This window comes from Sceloporus occidentalis, unplaced genomic scaffold (assembly GCF_023333645.1).
Source record: "Sceloporus occidentalis isolate IW3139 unplaced genomic scaffold, rSceOcc1.0.p SCAF_1, whole genome shotgun sequence".
Lineage (NCBI taxonomy): Eukaryota > Metazoa > Chordata > Lepidosauria > Squamata > Phrynosomatidae > Sceloporus > Sceloporus occidentalis.
Genome location: NW_028316981.1, coordinates 23,698,268 through 23,713,054, shown reverse-complemented (window position 1 = coordinate 23,713,054; position 14,787 = coordinate 23,698,268). Strand labels below are relative to the sequence as shown.

The window sequence follows — 14,787 nt, the reverse complement described above, 5'->3', positions numbered from 1 at the left end:
GGAGCATGACTTTGGCATGGCTTCCGGCCTCTTAGGACGCATGCATCATTTAAACAGCATACCTCCAAAGTGACCTGAAGCAGCTTTATTTTGGCCTGTCTGTTCAGGCCCTTAGTGGCATGCCAACCACTGTACAACATTGTCTCCATACAACAATTTTTCATGGAAGCTAGAATAACTCCATATTGCAGTGGCCAGGCTGAGGTTGGAAAAACCTGACAACACAATCCTATGCGCGTTCACCCAGGAGTAAGGTCTCAATGTATTCAATGGTACTCATGAGAAAGTGTTTAGGACTACAGCCTGAGCTCACTAAATGAGATTTATAGCAGATGTGAACTTTGAACTGAGGACTACTTGAGTAATAGATTTTAGCTTGATGCAGTGCAAGCTGATATGTGTTTATCCACAAGTAAGTATGTAAATAGGGTTTATGCCTAAACATCCTGGAAGGTAAGCAGGTAAGCAGGGTTTGTCCTAGTTAGACTTGGGTGGGAGTCCATCAACGAATACCAGGAAAGAGACCTAAGAATAAGGAGTAGAGCTTACCAGACTTTTAAAATGACTACATACACAAAATATAGATTTCCACTTGCATATTATTATATTTAAATGCCATTATTAACAAGTGAACACCCCCCCATCCTCCTTATTAACAAATAAAAAATAATCCACAGGAAAATGGTTTAGCAGAATGTCACCTGTTGTTTTTATGTAAAAAATGCTGAATAAAAGAGTAAAAAAGGAAAGAATATTTTGTAAATATAGTGTCTTTTAATTTTTTTTAATTGGAATAATCCACAACTTTATTTGGAAATTCCAGACTCTCAGGCTAAATTGTGGAGAGATGTTTTATGGCTTGTGGAGGGTGGATAAATTGAATTGGACAAACAGAGTATGAGCTAAGATATAAGAGATAAAAGGCAACTATAAAATACAGAATTCTTAGTGTGTTTTTTAAAATCTATTTTATTTACTAATTGACTTGTGGTGCAAGAAAGTTCCTTTCTTATTTGCTTTTTGTCTTTTCAGTTTATGATTTTAATGTTAGTTTTTATGTGCAATGTTATGTGTGAATAAAACTTAAATGTCTGTGTGTGTTTTTCTCATTACTTCAATGTAGTGATTTTTAAGGTACCATAACCCATCTAATCTTGCAAGCTAAGCATGGTAAGCCCTGGTTAGTACTTGAATGGGAGAACACCAGTGAATAACAAGTGATGTAGGTTATATTTCAGAGGAAGGAAGTTGCAAACCTCTGAGTATTCCTTCCCTAAGAAAACCTTATGAAACTCATGGGGGTCACCATAAGTCAACAGGTAATTTGAAGGCACATACACACTCTGTCTAACTTTGGTTGATGCTTAATTTGTCATGCTTAAGGACATTATTAGGGGCTGTTCCTTCTAGCATCATCCCTGTAACAACATAGGACCTGCTTTCTGTGACATCAAAACCTGTAGTCCTAGATTTTGGCCCTGAAATCTCAAGGCGTGGGATAGTCCTGGCTTGGCAACCCTTTCTTGTTGTTAGCTGCCTTTAAGTCAACCTCAATCCATGGTGACCCTATGAGTGAAACATCTCCAAGACACTCTGCCCTCAGCAATTCTGCTAATGTCCTGTAGACATAGGGCCACAATCTCCTTGTTTGAATCTATCCACCTGTAATGGGCTCTTCCTCATTTCCTACTGCCTTCTACCTTACCAAGCATTATTGTCTTTTCTAGCGAGCCATGACAAAGGACAAGGGACCTGTCTGAAGGAATCACAGAGACTTCAGGAAAAGGAAGGCAGAGGGCAGTTTAGTTTCCTTCACTTGTGCACACATTTGACTGGGGAAAGGAAATAGACCTTCCACCTTAACCCCTGGTGAAGACAGGTGAAAAACAGTTGTGGCTACTCCTGTCACATCTAATTTGGTCTTCTCTCTCTCAACCACTAGAACATGAACTGCACAATTATGGATTGAAAGGGCAAAATAGATCTAGGTCTGGAAAACTGTCCCCTCCCCCAGCTTGAAGATCACATTTCTTCAGAGTAACCTTTCAGGACACTTACCATTGGTGTGCGTGTGCGTGTGCGTGTATGTGTGCGCTGTATGCCATCAAGTCATTCTGGACTTATGGCAACCATAAGGCAAACCTTTCAGGGTTTTTTCTTGCCAAGATTTGTTCAGAGGAGGTTTGTCATTGCCTTCGCCTGAGAGCATGTGACTTGCACAAGGTCACCCAGTGGGTTTCATGGTCAAGTGGGATTTGAAACCTGGTCTCCAGAGTCATAGCCTAATGCTCAGACCACTAAGTCATCCCAGTAGCATCACAATTGGGGTGCGGGGGATGTGGATCACACCAGATGACACACCAGAGGAGGGGTGACACCTGGTTGAGCGCACCCCCTTCCCTCCCCTGTACTGGTTTACTCCAAAGTAAATCAGCACACAACAGGGAGGGAGGGTGCTTTGGGTGCCTTCCCTTCCTCCCGTGTGTAGGTTTACTCATGAATAAAATGGTACGCGGGAGGGAAGGGGCATTCCCTTTGCCTCTGCCCCCCACAAGCCCCACCTTGCACAGGATAACACCTGATGTTGGAATGCCACTGTGCTATTCTAGCTCTTCGGGTGGAGCTAAAATCAGAAGTGGGCAGGGCAAATCCAAAGAGGGTGATACCTCTTGTTCCTCTTCTATCTTCCTCCTCTCTCAGAGCTTGACAAAGTTATTTCTTTCAACTACAGTTTTCAGAATCTGCTAGTCAAGATGGCCACCAGAGCTTTGAAATGTTACTTTGGGATTTTGGGACTTAGTTCTCCAAAAAGTAACTTTCCACACTGCTTCTTTCTCTCCATCCGTTCCAATGGGCTGACAAAGGAGAAGCAGACCACTTTTTCTAGATGTCAAAAATGATCCCCTGTGGAGGGCTTTTGAAATTGGGCCCCATGCCACTACACTTAGAATGGACCAGTCATTTAGCAAAGCTATAGGAGCCGCTTCCTGGGAAGTTTTTAGGCAGAAGCTCAAGTTTTCCCCATTCACTTTAAAGTATAGGTTATCCTGATTCAGGGCAAGGTCTAATCTAACAGCTCATTCACTGCATGTTATAGTACTATACTTTAACTGCCATGGCAACATTCTGTGGAAATTTGGGATTTGTAATTTTGGTAGTGGCATTTAGGATTTTCAGCAAGAGAGCTCTTGGGTTTCACTAGACTACAAACTCCAGAAGTTATAGTGGAATATAGTGCTATTAACAGTGCGGTGTGATAGGGCTCATGGAGCTATGTGAGAATTGCTGTCTCACAGTGCTATGTCATGTAGTTGTGGTATGTGTGTAAAAATTGCAACTATATCAGTGGTAATCTCTTGCTTAGATTTCTGTAATGCACTGTACATGGGACTACCTTTGTACCAAGTTCAGAAGCTTCAACTAATCCAAAATGCAGTAGCCAGATTGGTCACTGGAACTTCCAGATCAGACCATATAACACCAGTCTTAAAATCCTTACACTGGCTGCCAATTAGCTTCTGGGTGCAATACAAAATGTTGGTTATTACCTTTAAAACCCTACATGGCTTGGGCCCGAGTTACTTGGGGGAACGCCTCTCCCTATGCAATCCACCCCGCACCCGCAGAACAACTGGGAAGAACCTACTTGACTATCCTAAAGTGAGATTAACAGCTACTTCCCAAAGAGCATATACTGCTGCTGCCCCAATGCTATGGAACAACCTTCCAGAAGAGATCCACCTCATATCTACCTTAGATGCCTTTAAGAAGGCATGAAAGGCGGATCTCTTCTGGTGAGCCTACCCCCCAGATCTTCTATAAAGAAGAACAGTTCACTTCAGGTCAGAATTGCCATTTATTGATTTTATTGTAGCAGTTTTAGATATTATATTTTAGATATGTATTTTAGATATTGTATCATTGTATTCTTGTTGTAATCCTGCTCTGATCCATTGGGAGAGGCAGGAAATATAAATAAATTATTATTATTATTATTATTATTATTATTTCTTATCCAACTGTTACCTCTCCTGGCAAGGTAAGAAATTTGGCCTGAATCCTCTTGGAGGTTTTGACTAAAGTCAGCTGATTATATGAACTGTTTAATAGTGAATCAAGACTTACGGCAATCCTATTGATTCAGTGGTTTGATTCCAGTGCAGACTTCCAATAGGCTTTAAGCCTTAGCGTTTATTTTGTTTGACACTGGTCCGGTACACATGGGCCCCTCTTTGCTGTGCAGCAGCATCCACATGTGGCTGCACAGATGCACACTCAAAAAGGAGCCGCTCTAGGCAGCTCCTTTTTTGCGCCATCATAAGGGCAGGAATGCAGCCCTATGATGCCGCTTCTGCTGACAGGTGTCTGTATGTGACGCCACAGCTGCGCAGCTGTGGCGCCAGCTGTGTGGATGGGTGCGCGCACCTGTGACATTACTAGGGTTGGGTGAGCCCTAATATCGCCGCAACATTGTCACTATTTTGGGATTTGATCTTCATGGCAAAGTAGGGATTTGAACATGGCCTGACCCACTCCTGATCCAACAGGTGGGAATTGAATGGCCTTCCAAATGTTGTTGGCCTGCAACTCCCATTGGGTCAGCTTAGCCACTGGCAATGAGTTTTGGATGTTGTAGTCCAACAATATCTGGAGAGCTGCATGTGTCCTCTTCTCTAACCACTACACTGTGCTGGAAGAGACCCACACAACCAGCTGAGCTTCCCCCCGCTCCAATATCTGGCTAAATTAGTCCACCAAGAACCCTATATAGTTGTGCCTCCTGAGGAATTAATATCCAGAAGGGTATTAAATGATGTTGTCGAGCCCCCAGTCTTACCCCAGTCTCTGCAAATTAGGACAGAGGGATGGCTAATGAGTCATGTTGGATGTCTGTTCTGTGGAGCCCATAGCTGCCAAGAGTATATAATCCAGTAATCTGCCTAATCCTTTGAGGGTGGATGGAGGGGAATCCCAGGGGAAGGACAGACAGATGGAAAGATGAATGGGGTTATGCACTCTTTACTCTGCTGGTGGGAGAGAAGGAGAGCCAAGAGGCTACTCTTAAAGCCATACGTAGCATCACACCAAGGAGCCAAAGGTGTGAGGTGGAAGAGGCGGGATGAGAAAAAAAAAGATTATTTATATCTCTCCATGTAAATGTTTGATGTATAGAGCTTCCCAGAACCTCTGATTTTTGTCAATGTGCCTGCGCTAGAAATAGTGTGCCACCAAATGGCACATGGAAGCAAAGATGCCAAGGAGTGTTACGCAGGCTGTAGAGAAACCTCACACAAAGACTGGGGAACATGAACTGCACGTCAAGATCCATACAAAGTTACAGATAATAACTTGCTGAGAAAGACAAACCTGCAGAGAGCACATGCTGGGCTCTGGGGAAGAATCATATTGTCACACAGCCTTGAGACACCAGCACCCCAGACTTATCCTGACAGTGCTGGGTGATGTTGTGCATTTACTCGTATGTTCCTTAGAGATAAAAGCAGAGGAGGCATGGACTGTCAGGAACATGGTTGGATGGAACTGGTGCACACGTCTACACAGTCACCTTTAGCTGCTGGCAGGTACATGTCCACACCTATATGCATGGATAGCTATTTCACTCTTATACACACAGTGGCAGAAATTACACCTGATGTCTAACCCAAGCATGACCCAAGCAGTCATCCATTGTTGGTGTAACCCTGACTATTGGCTTTGCCCAGCAGGTGAGGAAACCGTAAAGAAGGGAGTGTGCCAAGAGTTCATAAGGAGAGGGATAGCTGGAACTGCAGAGGAGTTGCAGTTTTCAAAGCTTAAGGAGCAGGTCCTCTTCAGTTTGAATAAAGCAATGGTATTTCCAGTTGGGTATTAGGAGGGTAGGCGTGGTGTAGTAGTTTGAGCATTGGGTTATGACTCTGGAGGCAAGGGTTCAAATCCCGGCTCAGCTGTGTAAACCACTGAGTGACCTTGGGCAAGCCACATTCTCTCAGCCTCAGAGGATGGTAATGGCAACCCCCCTCTGAAGAAACTAGGGTTGCCTTAGGGTCGCTGTAAGTCGGGAATGACTTGGAGGCACACAACAAAAACAAAGGTGCAGGGGTGGGTTGGAGGGTGTGAAGGGGCTCATTTCTATGGGCATTTCCTCTTATACACACCCATTCCCAAAAATAGGGATGTATTGGAAGGAAAGGCAAGATCCCTTTGCATATTGATATTTCCAGACTAACATGGTTAGGTCTTTGAATAATAAAATACAACATATGTACTATAGCTGTAAATAAACCCTAGAAAAATAAACCCTAGGCAATCAATTTCTTTTGGAGTATTTTGAGCTGTTATTGGGTCATGTCCTCCAGTTTTTTGTGAAAGTCCTCCATGGTGCAGTGCCTTGTCCTCCTTTGTGGTGAGGACATCTAGTCATCCTGCTCATTCCCCCAAGGGTGACCCTACTGGCCCTCCGCTTGCCTGGGGAGGCATTTGCACCATCAGTCATGCACAGTCACCCACCCAGCCATGCAGCCATTACCGGGGGGGGGGGGGGGAGGTGCCAATATACCTGCTCTCTTCTTAAGCATATAGATCTGCCAGTCCCCACTCCTCCATCCTTTCTTCCTTCCCTCTCTCCCACCAATAACCTTCCACCCTTCAGCACTCTGGACAATTCTCTGGCCAACTTCCAGAGGTGTGGATGCGGCTGGAGGCGTGACAGAAGAGGTACCGCATCTGGGGGTCAGTGGGTCTCTTCTGAGCCAAAGTGGCCAGAGGTCATCCTCCTTGTCCAGGACCTGTCCTCCATTTCACCCTTCTGTTCAGGACGAATTCCAAAAGGTCCTCCAGTTTGAGCAGGACTAAGAAGCATGAACACATATTTATATCAAAGGTTTCAAGCTTTTCTCTAGTCATGTCCTCCATTTTTCTTGACTGTCCACCATTTTGCACTGCCTTGTTCTCCTTTGAGGTGAAGGCATCTAGTGCAGGCACCCTGTTCCTGATCAGCCCCCGTCGCTCTCCACACCTGCCCAGAAACACAGAGCAATAGCAACAGCATTTACATTCCATTCCATTCCATTCCATAGAAACTTATCTGTAGAAATAAGAGAAAAGATAGACTGGAATAATGTTTATATGTTATATACAGTTAGTTGATAGTGCGTATGTAGGTGTGTATGTAGCTAGGTATGTTTGTATTGTAAGTTTGTATTGTATTGTATTGCAACCGTGTTAGTATGCATAATTTTGTAATTGTTTATTGAATTTAATAATAATAATAATAATAAGAAGAAGAAGAAGAAACACATTCTTCCCTGCCTCATTGATTTAGTGGAGCTTCCAAAGCATGCCATTCACCCAGTCCTGTCCTTTTCGTCACTCCTCACCACCTTGTCTTTCTGAATGTTGTCTTGATTTGTGAACCTTCACCTTCACTGGCCACCCCTGCCTGCCTGCCTTGTCCACTCCCATCCATCCATCCATCCATCCATCCATCCATCCATCCATCCATCCCTTCTTCCCATGAGCCTGCTAGCTGAAAAGAGCAACACTCCTCAAATAACATATTTAGGGGTAGCTGTGGTGGCCATGTAGCAAAGCACAATAACATCCCAAATCCACAAAATAGTGATGTCTTTATGGAGCCAACTCAAATACACAAAATACCTGTTTGAAGCTTTCTAAGCTCCACTGGCTTAACCCCTGCCTGATGAAGAAGAAAGTGGAGCTTTGAAAGCTTGCAATGTGTATTTTGTGCATTTGAGTTGGCCCCATACTATCACTAGTATCACTATTTTGTGGACTTTGGATATCATTATTTTTCACTGATTTAGGGTTACAGGCATTACACTCTTTCTTTCTTTCTTTCTTTCTTTCTTTCTTTCTTTCTCTCACTCTCTCTTTTAGTTTCTCTCTCTCTCTCTCACCTCCCCACACTCTGACACACACATTCTGTCACATAGATAAACCATTTCTCTCTTTCATAATTATTCTCTTTCACCCATATTCTCTTTCATATTTGCAGATTATCTCCCATACACATTCTCTCTCACACACACACACTCACAGCATATTCTCTTTCATATTTACACACAGTAGCTTTCTCACTCGCACCTTCATACATATATAATTTCTGACACACATTGTTTCATACTCTCCACAGTCACTGCATATTCTCTTTCATATTTGCACTCATTATCTCTCATTCATGTCCTCTCAGATACATATTCTCTCATGCAAGTGCACACCTCTCTCTCACAACACACACACACTATTTACACAACAAACTTGTGCATTTTAGCTCTCATACATATATTCTGTCTTCCTCACACTCACAGTGTATTTTCTTTCATATTTCTGAAAGCATATTCTCTTTCATATTTTCATATTCATGTTAACTCTCACACACATATTATCTCTGACACATGTTCTTTCATACTCTCCCCAGTTGCTACATATTCTCTTTCATATTCACACTCACTGTCTCTCATGCACACATTCCCAGATACATATTCTGTCACATACATTCTTTCACTCCTTCTCTTTCACAACATATTTACACGTATGCTATTTACATGCAACACATTTGCACAATATTATCTCTCATTCATGCCTTCTTTCTTTCTCAAACTCACACATATTCTCTTTCACATATACATATACATGTTAACTCTCTCACAGCCACCAATATGTGGTGACCGAGGGAGAATGTGTGTGAGAGATAATTCTCACACACATTCTCCCTCGGTCACCACATATTCTCTTTCACACCCACTTTCACACCCATTCTCACACAACACCTTTGCACGCCACAAATTTACACAGATTAGCCCTGATACACATCTTCCTTCTTGCAAACAGGCACAGCACATTCTCACATTTGCACACGCAAGGTATGAGTATTCCCTCCCACATTTGCCCTCTCACACACAGCATAGGGATATTCCCTCTCCCCTTCGCACCTCCTCTCTGCCCCAGGCAAGGTACCACTATGCTCTCTCCCACATTTACCCAGGCAAGAGAGGAGCATTCCCTCTCCCATTTGCACATTTCCCTCTCTCTCTCTCTCTCTCACAGGCAGCATCCTAATACTCCCCTCACACTTGCAGCCCCTTCCCTCACAGCCCCTCCCTGCCTTCCTCTCCCCCTCTTCCTCCTCCTCTTCTTCCTCAGAGAGAGAAGCCACAGCCGACGGACGGACGGACAGGAGGAGGACGGACTGAGAGGGACGGACAGAGGGAGCGGCCCCTCCCCATCCCTCCCTCCCTCCCTCCCTCCCTCCCCTCCCCTCCCTCCTGGCACCGGGCACAGGCTCAGCAGCAGCAGCACCACCACCACCCCAGCCTCCTCCTCCTCCTGCTGCTGCCTGGCTCCCTCTAAGCCGGTGCCCATCATCAGCTGCTGCTGCCGCTTCTCCTCCGGAGGTCCCAGCCACCACCGACGCCCCCAGAGGACCCCCCCGGCCCCTTCCCACCCCCAGCCGCCCCCTCCCGCTGCCAGGGGCCAGGTTGGCACCCTCCTCCTCCTCCTCTTCCTCTCCCTCTTCCTGTTCTTCCCTCTCCTCCGCCTTCCTTTTCCTCTTCCCCTTTCTTCTTCCTCCTCTTCCTTTTCCTCCTCCCTCCTCCTCCTCCTCTTCCTGTTCTTTCCTCTCCTTCTCCTTCCTTCTCCTCCTTTCTCTTCCTCCTCCTCTCCTTCCATCTGGGACCCCTCCTTCCCACCCTGCCTGCCTCCCCCAGGGGACTGTCCTTCCTTCCTTCCTTCCTTCCTTCCTTCCTTCCTTCCTTCCTCCTGCGTGGCTTTCCTCCCGGGATGGCTCTGCTGGGGGAGCCCCTCTTCCAGGGGGGGTCTCGCCCCTTCTCCTAGGCTCTCTCTCTCTCTCCTTCTCTCTTTCTGCCGCGGAGGACAGCGCCCCAGGTAGGCATCCTGCTGCCCCTTTTCGGCCTAGCCTTTGGAGGCAGCTGGGAGGGGGCTGGGAAGAGGAGGGCAGGGGCACCGGTTGCCCTCTTGGGGCCAAGGGACGGGGGGGGGGGTCTGTCATCTGGTCTGGGGAGCTGAGGGCAGCAGCCGGGGATGTTCTTCTGCCCAGGTGGCATCGTGCCAGAAGAGCCAGACCTCTACCCACATCTCCCTGCTGCCTCCGCCACCGTGGGCAGGGCAGCAGCTTTCGCAGAGTGGCAGAGGCTTGGATTGATGCCTGGTGCCAGCCTCTCTCTCTGGCCGATGGATGCCTGTCCCCCGGAGCGAGGCCCGGAGGATGGCTTCCTCAGGAGCTCAGGGCAGCTCTCCGGAACCTCTGCTGACAAGGCTGCATCCACACTGGAGAAATAACCCGGCGTGGCACCACTTTAACTCTTTTTCTGGCTCAAGGCTATGGAATTCTGGGAGTTGGAGTTTGTTGTGGGCCCCACAACAAACTCCAACTCCCAGAATTCCATAGCCTTGAGCTAGGATGCATAAAGGCGGTGCCAAACCAGGTTATTTCTCCAGTGTGGATGCAGCCTGGCATTTGTGCAGGGCTAAGGCAGGGAATACAGACGGGGATAAGGAGGTGTGTGTGTGTGAGAGAGAGAGAGCGAAGTGCTGGGGTGACAACAAGGCCTAGCTAGTTCCTGTGTGCCTTCCTTTCTGCTACCTTGTTCTTGTTGTTGTGTGCTTTCAAGTCATTATCATGGGGGTTTCTTGGCCAGTTTCTTCAGAGTGAGATTTGCCATGGCCATCCTCTTCACCCTAATCTACCTTTCCTTGTTCTGCTTTCCCACTTGCCAGTCATGCCCAGGTATCTATTTTTGGCTACTTTCCTTTGCCCCCAGGGTTATTGTCACCCATATATAGACATTCCCTATGTCAGCATCCAAGCTCAACATAGAGATAGTAGGAAAACATCAAATAAGTCACATGATGTCAAAAGCAGGACCAGCAACTCAGGAGTGTGTTTGCCAAACCAGCCAGCCAGCCTCCAGGAAATCCCAAACTTGGGGCTTGACCAGCCTCCCATTTTAAACCAAACCTTTCCCAAGGATTTTGCAGGAAATTTTGACATCTGGCAGGTTTTGTTTATTTCACTCCCTTGTTCCCATTTCTAAACCCATCCTAAGCTTAAAAAAAACCCCTAAAACATTCAGGGGTTGCCATGTTGGCCATACCCACCAAACGATGATACCTCTATTATTATGCAGTCAAGTTCCCTTGCATTTGGGGAAATTGCAGGGTTTTTTTAACACCTTGCCTGATGAAGAAGCCAATGGAGCTTTGAAAGCTTGCAACATGTCATTGTCATATATTTGGATGCTTCGGCTTGATCTAATTCAGAAAGAGATGGATCTGGGTCACCATATAGACAGCAGTGAGTCTACAAGTGTGGTTGGGCTACAACTCCCCAAATCCCCAACCACTGGACATGTTTGTCTGGGGCATCTGGGATTTGAAGCTTTTGAACCACTGATATAGAGGCACCTGCCTCATGTCAAAAGCTGGACTAGCATCTCTTCAGATCCCTTTTGACTCTTATGATTCAGGTACGCTACTAATAAATTACTTGTGTGGGTTACAGTTTCAGGATGCTTTTGGCAGTGCAGCCATTGCTTATGGTTTCTGGGGCATTCTAAGAACTGTAGTCCCAAAAAGTAACTTTTGCTAGTTCTGCTCATACACCAAAACCAATAGATACACACCAACATATGCAGTTGGCTTTCTCCCTCAGCTCTCTACGGCCACAAGTGCTCCCCTGATTCTGCCTGTCCTTAGGAAAATCCAGCTAGCGAACATCTTAGCCCTCAAGGTAGCTTCAGGCATGTCTCTAGGCAATGGCTAGAAACCATTCAGTGGAGCTGAGCAAGCATTTACTCACAGGTAGGGAGCAGAAGCTGAAATCGAAACTCACCATGAGAATCAGTGGCAAATTTCTAGGGCAGATGTCTCAAACACAAAATCCACGTGATGCTCCAATGCTCCAATATATATGACTGCAAAAGAAACTTGGGGAGGGCATCCTCCTCTTTAGGTCAGGTTTAAGAGGTGAAGATGAATTTAGGAGGAGGTGAAGTATTGAGAAGATAGAAATTATTGCTCTTTCAATGGGAAGAGGCTCCTTTAATAGACTTTTTTTTCAGAGCTTGGAAAAGTTGTGTTTTTGGACTCCTTGAATCCTGAAGTTGGCATGGCAATTCTGGTGACTGCAGCCCCAAAGCAGCTTCTCTAAATTCTGTTTTGGTGTGGCATGTGTGTGTGTGTGTGTGTTTTCATGGACTGGACTCCACTTTGTAGGCACATCAAACATATTATATGAGAGAAAGAGAGATCCTCCTTTACACACACATACACACATAATCATGTCAAAAGCTGGACCAGATCACCTTGGACCCTGGGCTAGTGGCTGTGGTGAAGCCAACTTTCCCCAGTCCCAAACTTTTAGTGATAGTTTCCATACATTCTTGAAAGCAAATGACTCTCTTGATGCTGATCCTGTGAAATGCTTTCCTTGATTGTATGGACTCTGGAGCTGAGTTGCTGGTCCCGCTTTTGACATCATGTCACTTCCTTGATGTTTTCTTACTATCTCTACGTTGAGCTTGGATGCTGACATAGGGAATGTCTGTATATCTGCATAAGAGGCTCTGAATGCATTGTTTATTTTAAAAGGTCTGGAATGCCCCCACTCAGGCATTGGGACAGCGAGTTTGGGGGAAGAATGTGAATTGTGTGTGTGTGTGTGTGAAAGAGAGAAATAAAAATGATTTTTTTACACAAAAGCAGAAAACGAGGAGAAAGAGGAGCATGTAATGAGACACAGCAGAAACAAAATACTGTACTGTTTAGATTTACCCCACATGAGAAGTTTCAGAAGTGGTTATTCCAAAATGCTTTTAGGATCCTGGGAGATGTGGTCTTGGGCAGTGCCCTGGTTAGCCCATGTCTTAATCTAGCCTTCATGTGGTACAGAGAGAGAGAGAGAGAGAGAGAGAGAGAGGGAATGGTTCCATTGTTTCCTTTTCTTCCTTTTCTTCCTCCTCCTCTACCCTCATGTATTTTTACAAACTAAAAATAACGTTTTAGATATGTGATGAAGTGGACTCTATCTCTTAAAAACTTGTGCCACAGTCTGTAAGGTGTCATCAAGTCTTTGGGTTTTGTTTCTTTCTTTCTTTGTTTGTTTCCCATATGTAATAAACTAGTATGGCTACCCTTGAAGAATGAAAGCACCTTTCAGAGATGCAAACATAACCTAGTTATGGAGTTGGCTTGTTTGCCTCACCATTGTGGCCCTGTTTTGAAAGGAAGAGTGGCTAAAGGTAAGAGGCCCAAACCAGGAAGCCCCTGTTCCAGGACTCTCACCTGTGTGCCATGGGAGCTGATGGATCTTGTGTCAGTGGGGTAGGGAATGTGTTCTGGAATTTAGCCTTTATTTAAAAAGAAGGAGAAGCTATCAAAGGACTTGGACCCCATTCTCAAAACAAGTCTGGATAGCTCCTTTCACGTTCAAAGGAAGACCCAGGCAGACACAGAAGCCCCCAGCTTTCATGGTCTACAAGTTTCCAAAATTACTTTAAGTAGTTAATCAGAGCCTCAGTGTCACCTCCCCTACATCTGTAATAAGGGCATATTATAATAATGTTGACCTAAATTCATTTTTGTTTGATAGATGACCAAGTCAGTTGATAAAAAGCATTATTTTTTAATTTGAAAAACACCTCAAAATATGTTCTGATGAGATGCCAAGTGGTGTCTGTGTGTATTTATGTAGCTCTATTTATAGAGGTAGAGATAGATATAAATACATAAATAAAAAATAAATACAGATGCCAAATTGGAACCCCCTGCAGAGTTTGGTTAGATGCTAAATCTTAGCTTGTTAGTAGAATTCGGCCCAGCCTGGCTCACAAAACTGGTCTACGAGGATAAAGGCAGGGATGATTGTAAAGCACTTTGCATGCAGAAAAGTGTGACAGCAGCCTGATTAATATTAATGGCTGAACTAACCAAGGTGGCACAAGTAACGGAGAAGCTCTTTGATTGAATTTATTTATTTCCTGGCAAAGTGCTGATTCCTTGGGTCCCTAAATAGATTCTGGGAGCGGATGTTTCTTGGGTTCAGCCCTGATCGTATCTCTCTCTTGGGGCTTCAAGGGTAAGCGACTGTCACTGACTGGGATGTTGGGTTGGGGGAGAGGAGGAGAGGAGGGAATGCTGTAAGCTTCCTTCCAGCTATACCCAGTTGGAGACAAAAGCTGCAAGCTTCCTTCCAGCAGCAATGTCTGGATGAAGTCTTTGGCTTCTGTCTAATTGACTTTCCTGGCTTTGGACCACAAAATAGGGAATTTCCAACAGAGATGCAGAGCACCCTGAGTGTGGAACTGCAGCCCTGTGGGGCCCCAGAAAATGAAGGAGGAAAGAGAAAGACAGCTGGGAGGAGCCAGTTATGAATCCTCTCTCTTTCTCATTCTCTCTTTCAGGTCCTGTGTGACAAGAGTGTGTAGCTAGGCAACCAGCTTAGAGATTGTTGTCAGCGTTGATTAGTGCCCAGGGCTAATTACCCCACTGGGGTCTGGAGACAGAGCACCTGTGGAAAGCGGTGAGACGGGCGCTTTCGCAGAGGCCCCCATTGGTTCACACCACCTCCTCAGCACATGCACAAAAGGCACACCTCCATCTCATTAGGCTTCCCTCAGTCCTAAGGATGTAAGAGGAGCACGGTTGGGTCAGACCAAGGGGACCATCCAGTCCAGCTACAATTTGGAAAGATTACCTTTGGAGACTGCAGCCCCAGAATCCCTCAGCCAGCATGGCCAGGGGTCTTGATGG

General features: G+C 45.5%; 1 protein-coding gene across 6 annotated transcripts in view; it reads left to right on the top strand.

The window, feature by feature from the left end:
* The first annotated feature begins 9,346 nt into the window (after positions 1-9,346).
* LOC149321201 (gamma-aminobutyric acid type B receptor subunit 1-like) overlaps positions 9,347-14,787 on the top strand; it is a 204,411-nt gene continuing 198,970 nt past the window's right edge. For 5 of the 6 annotated variants that reach the window (XM_089516581.1, XM_089516590.1, XM_089516554.1 and 2 more), the window contains exon 1: positions 9,354-9,903. The gene's annotated coding sequence lies outside the window, so the exon portion shown is untranslated. Of the gene's footprint in view, positions 9,904-14,787 lie in introns of all 6 variants that reach the window. The other variant, XM_089516598.1, reaches the window with a different exon arrangement.